Here is a 17,649-nt window from a genome sequence, read left to right as displayed (position 1 = left end):
TCTTTGAGTATAAGTCACTTTGTCTTTTTTATTTTTATTTATTTTTATTAAATCATAGCTGTGTACATTAATGCAGTCATGGGGTACAGTGTGCTGGTTTTATATACAATTTGAAATACTTTCATCAAACTGGTTAACATAGCCTTCATGGCATCCTCTTAGTTATTGTGTTAAGGCACTTTGTCTTTATGTCCACAGCTTCCTACACAGTATACTTGGTCCTCGATAAAAGGATATTGATGATAATGTCAGTTATGATGATTATTTCTATCCAATAAAAATCAAGGTAAGTCACTTTGTATTTTTCTTATCATGGATAAGTAAGAATGATGACTTTTCCACATAATACATGTTTTCATTTTGTAAAACATTTGCAGTTTATCTGTAAACTGATGTCATCGTTTAATGTTATTTTCAACAAAGCATTTACAAAATTCATGGCTGCAGCTGTCTCATATATTCTCCCTTACAAATTTTTTAACAAGCCATTCCTCATTTTTATATTATAATGTTCTAGAAAGTAATAAATGATTAAGATAATCAGAAATCCATGATATTGGTGAAAGACACATACATATATATTTTTAGTCATATTTGAAGAGTAGTACTTACATAATAATGCACTAACTATCATAACATCAGGAAAATTTATATTATCTCCTTGGTTCAGCTTCATTTTCTGGAAAAATAAGCTATTAAATATATCATATCTATACCTTGATTTTTATTGGATAGAAATAATCATCATCACTGCCCTTATCATCAAAGTCACAAATCTAGGCTAGAATGGGAGTTTTTCTTTGTTTCATTTGCCCCCCTAAGCATTCTCTGATCTCTCTCTATCTGTCTTTCTCTCTAAACAAAAACCAATTTAAGGAAAAAAGGTCACAAAATGGGAAATCTAAATATAAGTGCTAAAGGTAAATTATGTATTTTAAAACTTTTAAATGACTGTACTAGTAATGATTCTGTTTAAATAAATAGCTTACTAATACATAGGAGTAAACTTTTAATGGTGACACTTTAACACAAAGATTTTTGTTCATAATTTCATTTATTAAATGTGTTTTTCTTGTGTCTAACATTGTAAAATATGGTTTTAGTATCATGTATCAAATTGTTGTCTCTAATTTTCACTTTGACCTGGCAAGAAAGTAGTATTAGTCCCACATATAGATGGGGAAACTGAGGCTCACAGCATTTAAGTAACCTAGTTAATGCCACATATCTAGTAAGTAGTGGATCTGGGATTAGTGTCTGTGTTTGCTTCAAAGCCTATATTCTTGTCTTATGCCATATTGCCTCTGCCATATATAAGTGCTGCTATATAACAGTGCTATAGAAAATAAAGATTAAATATCCATATTATATGAATGTAGATCTTAACCTCAAATTGAAATATATATGAGTTTTACATTGAGAATGGCATAATACATAGTACATAACCATAATGTCCTCAGATCCTTAATTTGAAAAAGGAAAAGCCAAAATCTTTTTTTCATTGACTTTGAATGGCTGACTAGATGGCTCTTCATTTGTTTGGTTTTTTTTTTTTTTTAATCTATTTTCACAACCTCTGTGTTTTAATTAGTATATTTAGGCTCTTGACATTCAAAATAATTATTGCTATAATGAGATTAATATCCACCATATTCATTACTGTTTTCTATTTGTTTCTCATTCTTTTTGTCCCTAGTTTTGTCTTCCATTTTTTTGCTGTCTTTGGGGTTTTAACTGAGCATTTTATATGCTGCCATTTTTTCTCTCTCTTTTTTAGCCTACCAATTTTTCTTATTTCTTGTTTGTACTTTTTTTTTTTTTTTAAGAGCCAGGATCTCCCTCTGTTGCCAAGGTTGGAATGTAGTGGTCCAGTCCTAGCTCATTGTAACCTTATATTCACTGGCTCAACCAATCCTCTTAACTCACTCTCCTGAGTAGAAACCTAATTGTTCAGGCTGGTCTTGAACTTCTGGCCTTAAGTGATTCTCTTGCCTTTGCCTCCCAAAGTGCTGGGATAATAGATATGAACCACTGTGCCAAGCACTGTTTTGACTTTTTTTTTTAGTTGTAATAGTTTCCAATGTTCATTTACTTCTGATCCAAGTCCACTTTCAAATAATACTATACAGCTTCATGGGTGGTGTGAGTACCTTATAATAACAAAATAATCCTAATTCTTCTTTCCTGTTACTTTTATCATTGTTGTAATTCATTTCACCTCTATATAAACACACACAGACATATATATGTGTGTATATATGTATATATAGTGTATAAAATCAAATAGATTGCTCACACTGTTATCTGCTGGATCAAGTGAAAATAAAAAAAAGAAAGTTTTTTTTATTTATTTATTTATTTATTGTTGTGGATTCATTGAGTATACAAACAACTAGGTTACATTGATTGCATTTGTTAGGTAAAGTCCCTCTTATAATTGTGTCCTGTCCCCAAAAGGTGGTGTGTGACGTATTTTATTTTATTTTTGAGACAGAGTCTCACTCTGTCGCCCTGGGTCAGGCTTTGTTTCTTTTTCTTTTCAGCTTTGGAAGTTTCTATTGATACATATATCCTTAAGCCTAAAGTTCTTTCCTTAGCTATGTTCAACCTACAAATTAGCCAATCAAAAACCTTCTTTATATCTGTTACAGTTTGTTTTTTTAAACTCTCTAGAATTTTTTTGATTCTTTCCTATAATTTTACACCTCTCTGTTTTCATTACCTATCTGTTCTTGCATGCTATCTATTTTATCTCTTAAAACCCTTAACATACAATCATAGGTATTTTAAATCCTTGGTCTGATAATTACAGCATCCTTATTGTATCTGATACTGATGTTTGCTCTCTCTTCAAATTATGCATTTTGCATTTTAGTGTGTCTTGTAATTTTTTTCTTCATAGCCAGACCTGATGCACTTGGTAGAAAGAACTATTATAAATAGACATTTAAAACAGGGTGGTAAGGTGTGGGGTAGGAGAAGAATTTCACAGTCATATGATTAGTTCTCAGGCTTTTACATAGCCTGTGCCTCTGAACTGTGAACTTCCCAAGTGCTTCTCAGTTATTTAGGTGGGACAGAATGGCTAAAGTAGGCTGGAGTTGGGTGTTTCCCTTCCCCAAGATCAGTTAGGATCTGATGAAATTTCAGCAGGATAGTCTCTGGGTAAGTATATTCTCCAGAGAGCAGATGATATTAGGACACCATGCTCTGGCATTTTTGAAAATGTTTCCTTTAACCCTTCCCCTGCTGAAAGCACATGGAGATACTTTTTTCTGATATTTACTATGAGACCCTGGTCAGGCTCCTGAAGGTAAATCTCACAAAAGTGTAGGTGCTTCCCTATGGTTTGGTACCTGTGGAGTTTTTCACTAACACACTTACCCATTCTGAGCCTATAGCAATTCATCAATTATCATTCAGGTTTTCCTCCCTTGGCACTGGTCCTCACAGAGGTTTCTGCTCAGGAATCTCTGCTTTGACCAGCTACAACTCTCTGTCTTCACCTATCTGTGTCCAATCCTGGGACAGTGGTTTGGCTCTGTGTCATTACCTTTTTTGTGAATCTAAGACTTGTTGATTTTTCAGTATGTTCAGCTTTTTACATGTTGTTAGGACAGAAGGTGACATCCAACTTCCTTACATGTGGATCAGGAAATGGGAAGGTCTTCTTTCATTTTTTAAAAAATATTTTTTATTTTTAATAGACATAATAATTGTAAATATTTATGTGATACAATGTGACTTTTTAATACATGTATTTGTTGTGTAATTATCAAAGGGAAATTAGTGTATCTACTACCTTAAATATTTATTATTTCTTTGTAATGGGACCATTCAGAATTCTTTTTTCCAGCTAATTTGAGATATTTAATACCTTATTGTTAACTTTAGTCATCCTACTGTCCAATAGAATACCAGACGTTATTCTTCTTTTCTAATTCTAAGTTTATATTCACTAACCAGCCTCTTCCCAACCACCACAACCTCAGGTTCTTAGACTCTGGTGAACACTGTTCTATTCACTACTATCTCTCTTCTATGAGATCAATGTTTTAAAAATCCACATATGAGTGAGATAATGCAATATTTGTCTTTCTGTGTGTGCCTTATTTACTCTATGTTGTTTCAAATGACATGATTTCATTATTTTTTTCTAGGAAAATATTATTCCATTGTGTTTATATGTCACATTTTCTTGATCCATTCATCTATTGATGGACATTTAGGGTTGATTCTATATATTGGCTTTTGTGAATATAGCTGCAATAAATATGATAATTCAGATATTTCTTTAACATACTTTAAAAATTTCCTTTGGATATGTACCTAATAATGGGCTTGCTGGAATGTACAATCTATTTTATATTTTTTGAGGAACTTCCATATCGTTTTTCACAATAGCTATACTTATTTACATCCTCATGATAGTGTGTTTCTTATTCTCCACATTGTTTCCAACAGTTATCATTTGGTATTTTTTTGTAATAATATTCATTCTAACTGGAAGGAGGTAATATTTATTTTTTTAATTAAATCATAGCTGTGTACATTAATGCAGTCATAGGGTACAGTGTGCTGGTTCTATATACAATCTGAAATATTTTCATCAAACTGGTTAACATAGCCTTCATGTCATTTTCTTAGTTATTGTGTTAAGACATTTATATTCTACATTTAGAAAGATTCACATGTACCCTTGTAAGATGAACCATAGGTGTGGTCCCTCCACCCATCTTGGAAAGAGGTAATATTTCATGGTGGTTTTAATTTCCCCTTCTGTGATGATTAATGATGTTAATTTTTGTGTGTGTGTGTGTGCAATTTTTGGCCGGGGCTGGATTTGAACCTGCCACCTCTGGCATATGGGGTCAGCGCCCTACTCCTTTGAGCCACAGGCCCGCCCCGATGTTAATTTTTTTTTTCATATACCTGTTAGCCATTTGTATTTTTTCTTTAGAGAATGGAGGAGCAGAGAGAGGGAAGGCGAGAGGGGGTGAGGGGTCACGGTGTGTGGCACACATCTTGGGAGAGGAACACATTTTAAAGGGAAACTTTGCCTGACAAATGCAATTAGTGTAGCCTGGTTCTTTGTATTCTCAATGAATCCCCAACAATAAAAAAAAAATCTATAAAGGTCTTTTGCTCATTTTACAGTTAGATTAGTTGCTTTCCTTGTTGAGTTGTTTGAATTCCTTATACATTCGTGATATTAGCTCTTTGTCTGATGTATTATTTGTGAATGTTTTCTCCAATTCCATATGCTGTCTCTGTGCTTCGTTGATAGTATCCTTCACTGTGGAAAAGCTTTTTAGTTTGATATTTTGTCTATTTTTGATTTTGTTTTCTGTGCTTTTGAGGTTATATCCAAAAAATTTTTTGCCTAGCCCAATGTCATGAAGAATTTCCCCTATGTTTTCTTTTCATAGTTTCATAGTTCTGGGTCATCCATTTAAGTCATGAATCCGTTTCAAGTTAATTTTTATAAATGAGGAAAGATAGGGGTCTAGTTTCATAATTTTGTATGGGATATCTAATTTTCTCAGCACCATTTATTAAAGAAATGCTCCTTTCCCAAATGTTTGTTCTTCACACCTTTGTAGAAAAATATTTGGTGCTCTCTCTCTCTCTCTGTATATATTTTTGCTTTCTCTATTATGTTTCACTGTTCTATGTATTTTTTTTTTTTTTTTGCAGTTTTTGGCTGGGGCTGTGTTTGAACCCGCCACCTCTGGCATATGGGGCTGGCACTCTACTCCTTTGAGCCACAGGCACTGCCATCTGTATGTCTTTTTTATGTTCTGCTCACAATAGTTTTGCAGTATATTTTAAAGTCAGGTAGTGTAGTATCTCCAGTTTTATTTTCTACTTATTTGTCTTATTTTATTTTTATTCAAAATTGCTCTGACTATTCAGGATCTTTGGTAGATTTTTTTTTTTTCTATTTCTGTGAAGAATGTCATTGGTATTTTGATAGGGATTGCATTGAATTTGTAGATTCTTTGGGATAGTATGGAAATTTTAACAAAATTAATCCTTTCAATCCACAAACACAAGATATATTTCCCTTTATTTGTGTTGCTGTCAACTTCTTTCATTAATGTTTTATAGTTTTAATATAGAAATCTTTCACATTTTTGGTTACATTTATTCCTAGGTATCTTATTTTTTATAGCTATTATAAATTGGATTGTTTTCTTGATTTCTTTTATAGGTAGTTCACTATTATTGTATAGAACACTATTGATATTTATATTTTGATTTTGTATCCTGCCAGTTTGGCAAATTTATATACCCTAACAGATTTTTAATAAAGTCTTTAGGGTTTTCTATACATAAGATACTTATTTTAAAATCTCTCCAATTTCATTTTGAAGAGTATAGGGTGGAGGATGAGAAGAGGAGAGTAAGAACCTCTCTGTCAGGTATAATGTACAATGTTTAAGTTATGAGCACAAAGTCCTGACTTAAGTATTTTAGAAGGTATCTATATAATAAAAAAAATTGTACCCACTTAATATTTTCAAATAAAAAACATGTCATTTGCAAATAGGCACATTTTAACTTCCTCCTCTGTAATTTGGAATCCCTTCTTAAAATTTTATTGTTCAGGGTTCATGGAGGGTAGAAAGAATTACGTTACACTGATTGCTTTTTTTATGTAAAGTCCCTCTTATAATTATGCCCCACCCCCAAGATGTGTGCCATAGTCCATAATCCCCCAAACCCTTCTCTCCTCTCTTCTCCTTACTCCCTCATTCACCTGACCCCCACCTTGAATAGGTTTGAGTTTCTCTCTTATGAGGGTATGTATTAGATTGTCTACCAGCTTCATATTAGAATTGTACATTGGATTCTTACTTCTCCATTCTTGTGATACTTTACTAAGAAGAATGTATTCCAACTCCATCAAGGTTAATACAAAAGATGTCAAGTCTCCATCCTTTTTAATGGCTGAGTAGTATTCCATGGATTACATATACCAAAGCTTGTTAATCCATGCCTCAGTTGGTGGGCATTTAAGTTGTTTCCACATCTTGATGATTGTAAATTGAGCTGTGATAATCAGCTCAATCAGCTAATGCAAATGTCCTTATGATAAAATAATTTTATTTTCTTCTCAGTAGATACCTAGTAATGGGGTTGCAGGATCAAATGGGAGATCTAATTTGAATTCTCTGAGGATTCTCTATACTTCTCTCCAAAATGGCTGTATTTGTTTGCAGTCCCACAAACATTGTAAAAGTGTTCCCTTCTCTCCACAACCATGCCATCATCTGCAGCTTTGAGTCTTTGTGATGTGTGATATTTTCACTGGGGTTAAATAATATCTCAGGGTGTTTTTGATTTGCATTTCTCTGATGATCAGGAACAATGAGCATTTTTTCAAATGTTTGTTAGTCATTAGTCTGCCTTCATCAGAGAAGGTTCTTTTCATATCTCTTGCCCAGTAGTAGATGGTATTGTTTACTCTTTTTTATTGATGAATTTGAGTTCTCTATAGATTGTAGTTATTAGTCTTTTGTCAGATTCATACCCTACAAATATTTTTCCCACTCTGAAAGTTGTCTTCTTTACTGTGTTCTTAGCTGTTCAGAAGCTTTTCAGCTTATTTAGGTTTCATTTGTTAATTGTTGTTGCGATGTCTGCTGAAGTCTTTGCCATAAAATCTTTCCCCAGTCCAACATCATCAGGAGTTTTCACTAAAATTTCTTATAATATTTTTATTGTTTCATGTCTTAGATTTAAATCTTTTAACTATCTTGAATCAATTTTTATAAGTGGTGAAAGGTGTAGGTCCAATTTCAGACTTTTACATGTGGTTATCCAGTTCTCCCAGCATCATTTGTTGAATAGGGATTCTTTTCCCCACTGTATGATTTTGTTCAGTTTATCAAAGATCAGATGGCAAGTAGAGGCTAGTCTCATATCTTGGTTTTCTATTCTGTTATATGTCTAGGTCTCTATTTTTGTGCTAATTCCATGTCATTCTGATTATTGTGGACTTGTATTATATCCAAAAGTCTGGTAAGGTGATGCCTCCAGCTTTGTTTTTATTACTAAGAATAGCCTTAGGTATATGGCTTTTTTTCTGGTTCTATACAAAATAAAGATTTTTTTTTTTTTTGGCAGTTTTATGGCCAGGGCCAGGTTTGAACCTGCCACCTTTGTTATATGGGGTTGGTGCCCTACTCCATTGAGCCACAGGTGCCGCCCTGAAGAACTATTTTTTCCAGTTCTTCACAACATGATGTTGGTATTTTAATGGGGATTGCACTGAACCTATAGATTGCTTTCTGTAAGATAAACATTTTGACAATGTTTCTTCATCCCAGCCAAGAGCAAGTTATTTTCTTCCATTCGTTAATGTCTTCTGCAATTTCTTTCCTTAGGGTTTCATAATTATCTTTGTAAATATCCTTCAACTCTTTTGTTAGGTATATCGCTAAGTATACCATTCCATTTGAAGCTACTGTGAAGTGAATTGTGTCCTTGATTTGCTTCTCAACCTGGCTGTTACTGGCATATACAAAGAGTACTGATTTGTGGACATTGATTTTATATCCTGAGACATTACTGTATTTCCTGCTCACTTCCAGGAGTTTTGTGGTTGAGTCTCTGGGATTTTCTAAGATTATACCATCAGCAAAAAGTGAGATTTTGCCCTCCTCTATCCCCATGTGGATGCTCATTATATCCCTCTCTTGCTTGATTGCATTGGCTATTACTTCCAGCACAATATTGAATAATAGTGGCTATAGTGTGCATCCTTGTCTGGTTTCTGTTCTAAGTGGAAAAGCTTTCAGATTTACTCCGTTCAGTGTGATGTTACTTGTGGGTTTGTCATAGATGGCTTCAGTCAGCATAAGAAATATGCCTCCATGCCTATTTTCTTAAGTGTTCTTGTTAGAAATGGATGATGAATTTTGTCAAATGCTTCTTCTGCATTTATTGAGAGGATCATATGGTCTTTATTTTTTTCTTTTATAGGTATGGTATATTCTATTTATGGATTTCTGTATGTTAAACCAGTCTTGCATCCCTTGCATGAAGCCTACTTGATTGTGATATATGATTTTTTAAATGTGTACCTGCAATCTATTAGCTCAGATTTTATTGAGTATTTTTGCACCAGTATTCATTAGTGAAATTGGTCTGTAATGCTCCTTTTTAGTTAGGTTCTTTTTTGGTTTGGGAATCAAGGTAATGATTGTTTCATAGAATGTATTGGGGAAGGTTCCTTCCTTCTCAATATTTTGGAATAGGTTTCGCAGTTTAGATGCAAGTTCATTTGTGAAGGTATAATAGAATTCTGATGTGTAGCCATCTGGTCCTGGGCAATTATTTTTGTTGAAAGCTTTTTTTTTTTTTCTAATTTTTTCTCCATCTCAGTGCATGATGTTGGTCAAGAGATCTATTTATTTTTGGTTAGTTCTATGCATACAGTGTGATTGCAGGTATTGGTCCATTTCCTTCACATTTTCAAATTTCTGGGCAAAATGTTTTTGGTAGTAGTCAGAAATAATCTCTTGTATCTCTGTGGTATCAGTTGTTATTTCCCCCCTTGATTAAGGTTATTAAAGATTTTACTTTTGTATTTCTGGTTAATCTGGTCCAATGGTTTATCAATTTTATTTATCTTTTCGAAGAACCAACTTTTTGTTTCATTAATTTTCTGAATGATTTTTTATTTTCAATTTCATTTATTGCTGACTTAATTTTGGTTATTTCCTTTCTTCTGTTAGGTTTATCATTGGACGGCTTTTCCTTTTGCATTTCTTTAAGATGATTCATTAGGTTGTTGATGTGTTCTTTCTGTTTTTCAGATGTAGGCAATCTAATGTGATAATTTTCCCTCTTAGGACTGATTTTGCAGTGTCCCACAGGTTTTGGTAGCTTGTGTCTTTATTGTTGTCTTGCTCAAGGGATTTAATGATATTATTTTTTATGTGTTCCTTGACCTGACTGTCATTCAGCATAAGGTTGTTTAATTTCCATGTCTTGGTGTGGTGATGACAATTTTTGTTGGAGCTGAGTTCCACCTTTATTGCTTTGGAGTCTGAGAAAACACAAGGTAAAATATCAATTCTTTTGATTGTTTTGAGGTTTTATTTGTGTCCTAGGATATGATCTATTTTGGAGAATGTTCCATGGAATGATAAGAAGAATGTATATTCCTAGCTTTGGGATGGAGTGTTCTATATATCTATCTATAGCTGTCTATCAAGCACAGTTGTTCTAGGGTCACATTGAAGTCCCTTTTATCTTTCCTTAGTTTCTGTAAGAGGATCTGTCCAGCTCTGGGAAAGAAGTATTAAAGTCCCCAATTATTGTGGTATTATGGAATATGATGTTGCTCAGACTAATTAAGATCTGTTTTATAAATCTGGGAGTATTTGAGTTGGGTGCATAAATATTTAAAATTGAAATGTCTTATTTTTCCCTTGACTTCTACGAAGTGTCTTTGTCTTTTTTGACTTTAGTTGCTTTAAATCCACTTGTATCTGAAAACAACATTGCAACCCCTCTTTTCTTCTGATTTCCATTTGTTTGAAAAATTGTCTTACGTCCCTTAACCCTGAGTTTTAATTTGTCCTTCAAGACTAAGTTAACTGTCTAACAGTTAACAGACTGTCTGTTTCTTGCAGACAGTAAATGGATGGCTTGTGCTTTTTTATTCAATCAGCCAGCCTATGTATTTTCAGTGGGGGAAGTCAAGCCATTAACATTTATTAAGATAATTGATAAAAATGGTGGAGTTCCATTCATCTTATTCTGTGAAAGTTCATTGCTTAGTTTTATCTTTTGCATCATTGTGGAAGCTAGGTTTTATCCTTTAGTTTATAGGTGTTTACTTTGCTACTGGTCCATTGTGATGGTCAGTGTGTAGAATAAATCTAAATATTTCCTCTAGAAATGTTCTTGTTTTGGCAAACATTCTGAATGTTTGCATATCAGTAAAAAATTTGATTTCTCCATCAATTTTAAAGTTAGGCTTAGCAGGATATAGAATTCTGGGCTGAAAATTGTTTTGTTTAAGTAGATTAAAGGTAGATGACCATTATCTTCTGGCTTGAATTGTGTCAATTTAGACATCTGCAGTTACCTTGATTGATTTGCCCCGATAGGCTATTTGGTGCTTACTCCTGGCAGCTTGCGGAATTTTCTGTTTGTTCTTGACTTTAGACAGATTCATGACAATGTGTCTTGAAGAATCTTTATTTGAGTTGAGATGACCTGGGTCTGATGTCCCTCTGAAAAGAGTGTATCACAATCTTTGATAATATTTGGAAAATTTTCATTTATGATATCCTCCCATAGGGCTTCCATTCCTCTGGGGTTTTCTTTTTCCCCTTGGGATACCTATAACTCATATGTTTGAACATTTAATGAAGTCTCATAATTCTATCAGTAAACATTCTGCTTTCTTTCTTTTTTATTCTGTCTGTTTAACTGCCTGTGTCAGCTCAAGAGCTTTATTCTCTACCTCTGAAATTCTTCCTTCTGCATGGGCTAATCTGTTATTGATACTTTCAACTGCATTTTTGAGTTCCATGGTTGACTACTTCAATTCTATAAGCTCTACTATATCCTATCTATATTCTCAATATTGTTCATCTCTTATTTGATTCTTTTTTTTTGGACTTTTTTTTTTGTTATTTTACACTTTCTCAACAATTTACTTCACTGTTTTTATCATCCATATTTTAAATTCCCTTTCTATAATTTCTAACATTTCTTTATAGGTTGAATCTTCTGTAGTAGCTACTTCATGATCCCTTGGTTGAGGGGTTTGCTCTGTTCTGGTTTTTCATGATGCCAGAATTTCTCTGCTGTTTCTTCCTTATGAGTTTTTTTATTTTTGTCTGTTTCCTTGTCCTACTTTTTCCTTTCACTTCCCCCTCCTCTTTAAGTTACCATGCCACTGACCTAAGGTGTTGAAGTGTCCTTTTGGGAAGAACTGAAAGGAACAGAAGAGTGAAGAGCAGGAAGGGATAAAAGATAAAAAAGTGAAAAAGGAAAGGAAAGGGGGGAGTAAAATGGAAGATTGACAAAAAGAAGAGAGGGAGAGAGAGAGAAAGAGAAGTAATTGTGGTGTTCAGTAGGGTACTTTTAACCACTCTCACAAATTCCAACCACTGGGGGTGGATCCCTTGACATCACAGCTCTTTGCCAGCCTGAGCAGACACAGGACCCCACCTCCACCAAATAGAGAAGAAAAACAAAAATACTATAAATCAAACCAAACCAACTAAACAAAAAACCTTGAGGGATAAAATTAGAGACAAAAACAATAAGAAGGACAGAAAACTAGCAAAAATATAGCCTTTATTATTAATGAAGGCAACAATGAAAATTCATATTTACTTGGGAAAACTGAAGAAAAGGAAGAATACAAAAATCTAGGGGGGGAAAAGTTGAAGAAATATTTTTAAAAGAAGAATATTATATATGTATGCATATATATATACATACATATGTGTATGTATACATATATATACATACATATATATATATACACATATACATATGTGTGTGTGTGTGTATGTCCTACTTTTGTCCTCCACTTGGAGTTCTGAAGTCTCTTGCTAACCCCCTGTGCCCCCAAACAGATATTTCTGGGTAGAGCTCATAAGCCAGAGGTGTCTGGAGTCTTCTTTCCCCAGTCTCACTGTGTCTATTTGCTAAGAAACTGTCTCTAGTCCACCATCTTGCTCCAACCCCTTAATAATCTTTTCAATGTGTGGTCAAAATGGGTTTGCTAGTATTTTGTCAATTATTTTTACATCTTGTTCATCAGGGATATTGGTCTGTAGATATTTTTGTTGTGTCCTTTTTTGTTTTGTTTTGTTTTGTTTTGTTTTTTTGTATCAAGTTAACAGTGGCCTCAACATAAGTTTGGAAGTATTCCCTCTTCTTCAATTTTCTGATATAGTTTGAGAGGAATTGGTATTAGTGTTTCTTTAAATGTCTGGTAAAATTCAGCAATAAAGCCATCAGATCTTGGACTTTTTTCAGTGTGTACTTTTTATTATTAGTTTAAATTTGTTTCCCATTATGAGTCTGTTTAGATTTTCAATTTCTTCATAATTCTATCTGGGTAGGTTATATGTGTCCTAGAATTTATCTCTTTCTTCTAGGTTATTCAATTTGTTGGCATATCATTGTTCTTAATAGTCTCTCATAATCCTTTCTAATTCTGTGATATCAGTTGTAATGTCTTCTTTTTCATCTCTAATGTTATTTATTTGAGTATTTTTTCTTTTTTTATACTAGCTAAAGGTTTGTCAATTGTGTTTATTTTTTCAAAAGACTGATGTTTTGTGTTATTTTTCTAGTCTCTATTTCATTTATATCTGCTCTGATCTTTATTTCCTTTGACTAATTTTTGGTTTAGACTGTTCTTGTTTTTCTAGTTCTTTGAGATGTAATGTTAGGCTGTTTATTTGATATCTTTTTTTTCCCCTTTCTCCTCCATCCTTCTCCCTCCTCCTCCCTCCTTCTCTCTTTCCCTCTCCTCTAGTTCCTCCTCCCTCCTCCTCCCTTCTCCTCCTCCCTCTTCTTTTGCTTCTGATGGAATCTTGCTCTGTCACCTCATCTGAAGTACAGAAGCATGATCTTAGCTCATTGCAGCCTCAAACTCTTGGATTCAAGGGATCTTCCCACTTCAGCCTCCTGTATAGCTGGGACTATAGGTGCATACCACCATGCTTTGATAATTTTTAATTTTTTTTTTGTAGACACAAGATCTCACTATGTTTTCCAGGCTGGATTTAAACTTTTAGCTTCATGTGATACTTCCACCTTAGCCTCCCAAAGTGCTAAGATAACAGGTGTGAGAGACTGTTCATGATGAAAATCTTTTTTCTTCTTTATGTAGGCATTTGTTGCTATAAATCCCTCTTAGAACTGCTTTTGATATATCCCACAGGTTTTTAGTTTGTTGTATTTTCATTGTCTTTTATCTCACAGTATGTTTCAATTTCCCTTTAAATTTATTTATTGACCCATTGGTTATTTAGAAGCATGTTGTTTAATTTCTTTTTTTTTTGCATAGTTATGAATCAACTTTATTTCACTATAAATAGGTTGCATACAATTACATCAATTGGTTTTATACACACTCTAGAAGTGATCAAGACAAATTTTAGCATAGCAAAGCTGTAAGAAATAGGTTCCTAACTACATAAGTTACAAAATTCATAAAAAAAGAGTATGAAAAAAACTAAACTTGAGAACCCCCCTTAATCAAAGAAATATTTTCTGTAAAAATATATGCAACTTTTACAGATAAATACATTCACAAGTTGTCTTAAAAACTGAGGGTATTCCATATCTATAATTATTAGGACTTAAGTCAAATATTCATGGCCATTATTTGGCTAATTAAGAATCATTCAAACAAAGCTAAATCAAGTATTCATGGTCATTATTAGGCTAGTAAACTAAGAATCATTCAAACAATTAAATCAAGTATTCATGGTCATTATTAGGATAATAAACTAAGAATAACTCAAATGAAGAAGCTAAGGTACAACAGGTATGAAAATCCTGAACACCTGAACTTTCTATTCTTCAAGAATACAAGAAGTTGTGGGCATATTCAATGAACTCTATGAGTAATCCAACTACTGGCCCCAACAAGGAAATGTCTTTTCAGCCTACTGTCTTCACCAAATCTAAAAGTCCTCTTCCTTGGTCTTGTTTGCTTGTTGTTGAACTGAACTTTGCTTCTTTCAGAAAGTGACTCTTCCATCAAGTAGGACCACTTTTCCCATGTATTGATTCTTGTAAAAGTCACATTCCTCTTGCTACTTCCTTTTTTGGGTAGGCTGCTCTTGCAAGTTATAGCTTAGGGTAGTTTAAGTCCAACTTCATAAATCCATTTGATTTCACAGATGAATGTGGTTCTGGTGGCTGTTGTTGGTTAGAAGTAAATTATCTCACTTAACAAGCCTATCTTATTAGATAGGCCAAACCAGCTCCTACTCCAGAAAACACCTGCAAAAGCCAGCAGCACGTTTCTGATGCTGCTTTGTAGGTCTTCCAGGTGGAAGAACTCCACAAAGCCATCCCAGCCTTGTTGTTTGACTAGCCAGTCCCTGTTTTGTCCTTACAAGGACACCTGAGATATTTTCTGCTAATGGTTCGATGCAGCTTTCTTGGTTTATGGTCTTCAAGTGTTTGGCCACAAAGCCACCAAAAGAAATTAGGGTCACAACACTGTCCCAATTTGTTACGCCATAACCGAAAACATGGACCCTCACTCGAGACAAAGATCTAACATCATCTCCGGTTTTGATGTCCAGTTTGCAAAACATGCCTCGGAAGGCCATCTTGTGGTTGCACTGCACCTCATCGCCGACGTGGCGCAAGGTCTCCAGCACCTTCCTGCTGGTGCCTCCTGCCCTGCCCATTGGCTTCGCATCCTTGGTGCCGGTCACCTGCTCCCAAAGGTACCGAGAGATGATCTCTAGCGACTGCCAGTATAACTCATCCTCCTCCTCTGCTGGGGCTGATGTTGAAGGAAGTGACCCGTCAATGCTTAGGCGGTTACCTGCCTCGCTGACAAACTCCAGCAAATGCAGGACCTCTGGTTGCTTCCTGAGAGACTCCGGCTTGTATGTGGCCAGCTTACCTTCGGGGGACTTGATGGCATTGGCAGCATGGGCTTCCATCTCGTCTGGTAGCAACATGTGGTGAGGAGGGTTGGTGCAAAGAACAGCAGCCTCGTGAGGGTTGCAGTGATGTTGGGGACCACGGCACTTTGTTGTTTAATTTCAATGTATTTTTAAAGTTCCAAAGTTCTTGCTATTTTTTATTTCTATTTTTATATTGTGGTTATTAGAAAAGATACTTGATATAATTTCTATCTTTCTAAATTTGTTAAAACTTGGTTTGTTGTCTAACAAATGATTTTTTCTAGAGAATTCTCCATATGAAGTTAAGAAGAATATGTATACTGCATCTGTTGGATTAAATGTTCTGTAGATGTTTGTTAGGTCCATTTGGTTTAGCTTACAGTTTCAACCTGATATTCTTTCTTGATTTTATGTCTGGATGATCTGTCCATTGATAAAAGTAGAGTGTTGTAATGCCCCAATATCTTTGTATTGCTTTTTATCTCTCCCTTTAGATATAACAATGTTTGCTTTGTGAGGTTGGACAATTAAGTTCACAAGCTCATACTAGAAAAAGTGCTACATATTGCCGAATATCACCATGGTCATCTTTGAGGTATTCCCCTTGGGAAGCTATGCCCTGATGGCAGTGCCTAGTCCATCCTACAGAGAAATTTGGAACTCTTTTTCTGGAATGGCCATCAGAGCTGTCATTGTACAAGGTCTGACAGTTAAGTTTGTGAACTCATCCTAGCAAAAGTGCTACATACTTCATTTTTGAATATCACTATGGTCACCTTTGAGGTACTTCACGTAGCTGTGTTGTGACCATAGAAGTGAAGGTTTTGAAAGACTCATAGCTTTAAAATAACAGAACTGGATTGCAAACATAGGCTTGTCTGACTACAAAACCTGAGTTCTCAACCAGTTCTATGTAGCACATTGCAAAATAGTTGTGTGAAGGTAAAAATACAATAACAAGAAGAAAAGACAGTAAAAGCAAGTATATGTTATGTCTCCATGCTACCGATATCATGATTTGTTTTTTGGTGAATTTTCTATCCTTAAAAACATGGCAGCTTATTATTTTCAGCCTCTACTTTGAGAGAGAACAGGTTTATATAGCAATGAAATTCTGCAGTCATGAATTTTAGCTGGATCCCATCATTACATCAATATCTAGTTATTTTCTTAATTTCACTGGCAATTAAAGTGTTAACCCAGAACACAGAAGACTAGTGTCATTCTTTTTTAGCTGTATAAGTGTACATTGGCTTTAACATTGATCACCCTGGGCCAAAATATTTTTGTGAAATAGCCATCAGTCCTTAGTAATTAGGATACAGCACATAGTGCCCCAAAAGCTAGTTTTCAGGGTTCAATAAAGTGTCCAAAAATTGTTTTCTTTATTCTTAGGGTATTAGTTCTAGTTTTTGTAAACATAACCATTTTTATAAGGTTCTCAGATTCATTTAGGTACATGAAGAAGCATCACTACAATTAACACCTGCTTTAGGTCCTAAAGTTTTCATATCCATCATTGCTTTTGGTTATGAGTATAAATTCTTTGATTAATTGATACCTCAAAGCATTAATATTAGCACATAAAACCTTGACATGTTAACTAATGTAATTTAGAACATGGGTGGAGAGGCAAGGGTAGAGGGCAGTACAGGAGGAGTACTACAGTTTATTAAGAGATAGCTGTGCTAAGCATATCTAGGTGACAGCATGTGGGCACAAGAATTAAGTGGTTCTCTATTGATGGTGGATTCAGAAATTAGATTTTCCTAGTGGAAGAAAATATACTGTAGTTTTTAAGAGATGAGCTTTGGAATCAGGCAGAACAGGTTTGAGTTTCAACTTTGTCATTTGCTAGATGCATCTCCCACAAATTTTCACAATGCTCACAATGCTGTGATAAAGTGATGCCTCTGGATTTATTTTTATTTTTTAAAACTGTAATGGCTATTTGGGATTTTTTATGATTTCATGTGATATGAAGTGCTATTTTCTCAAGTTCTTC

At 34.4% G+C, this 17,649-nt stretch overlaps 1 pseudogene; it reads right to left on the bottom strand.

Moving 5' to 3' along the window:
• Positions 1-14,958: 14,958 nt before the first annotated feature.
• LOC100955052 lies at positions 14,959-15,760 on the bottom strand (annotated as a pseudogene).
• Between the last annotated feature and the right edge of the window lie 1,889 nt (positions 15,761-17,649).

This window comes from Otolemur garnettii, unplaced genomic scaffold (genome assembly GCF_000181295.1).
Source record: "Otolemur garnettii isolate 467f Iridium unplaced genomic scaffold, OtoGar3 scaffold00110, whole genome shotgun sequence".
Taxonomy (NCBI): Eukaryota; Metazoa; Chordata; class Mammalia; order Primates; family Galagidae; genus Otolemur; species Otolemur garnettii.
Note: the sequence above shows the minus strand (reverse complement) of the source record. Positions and strands in the feature narration are given on the sequence as shown.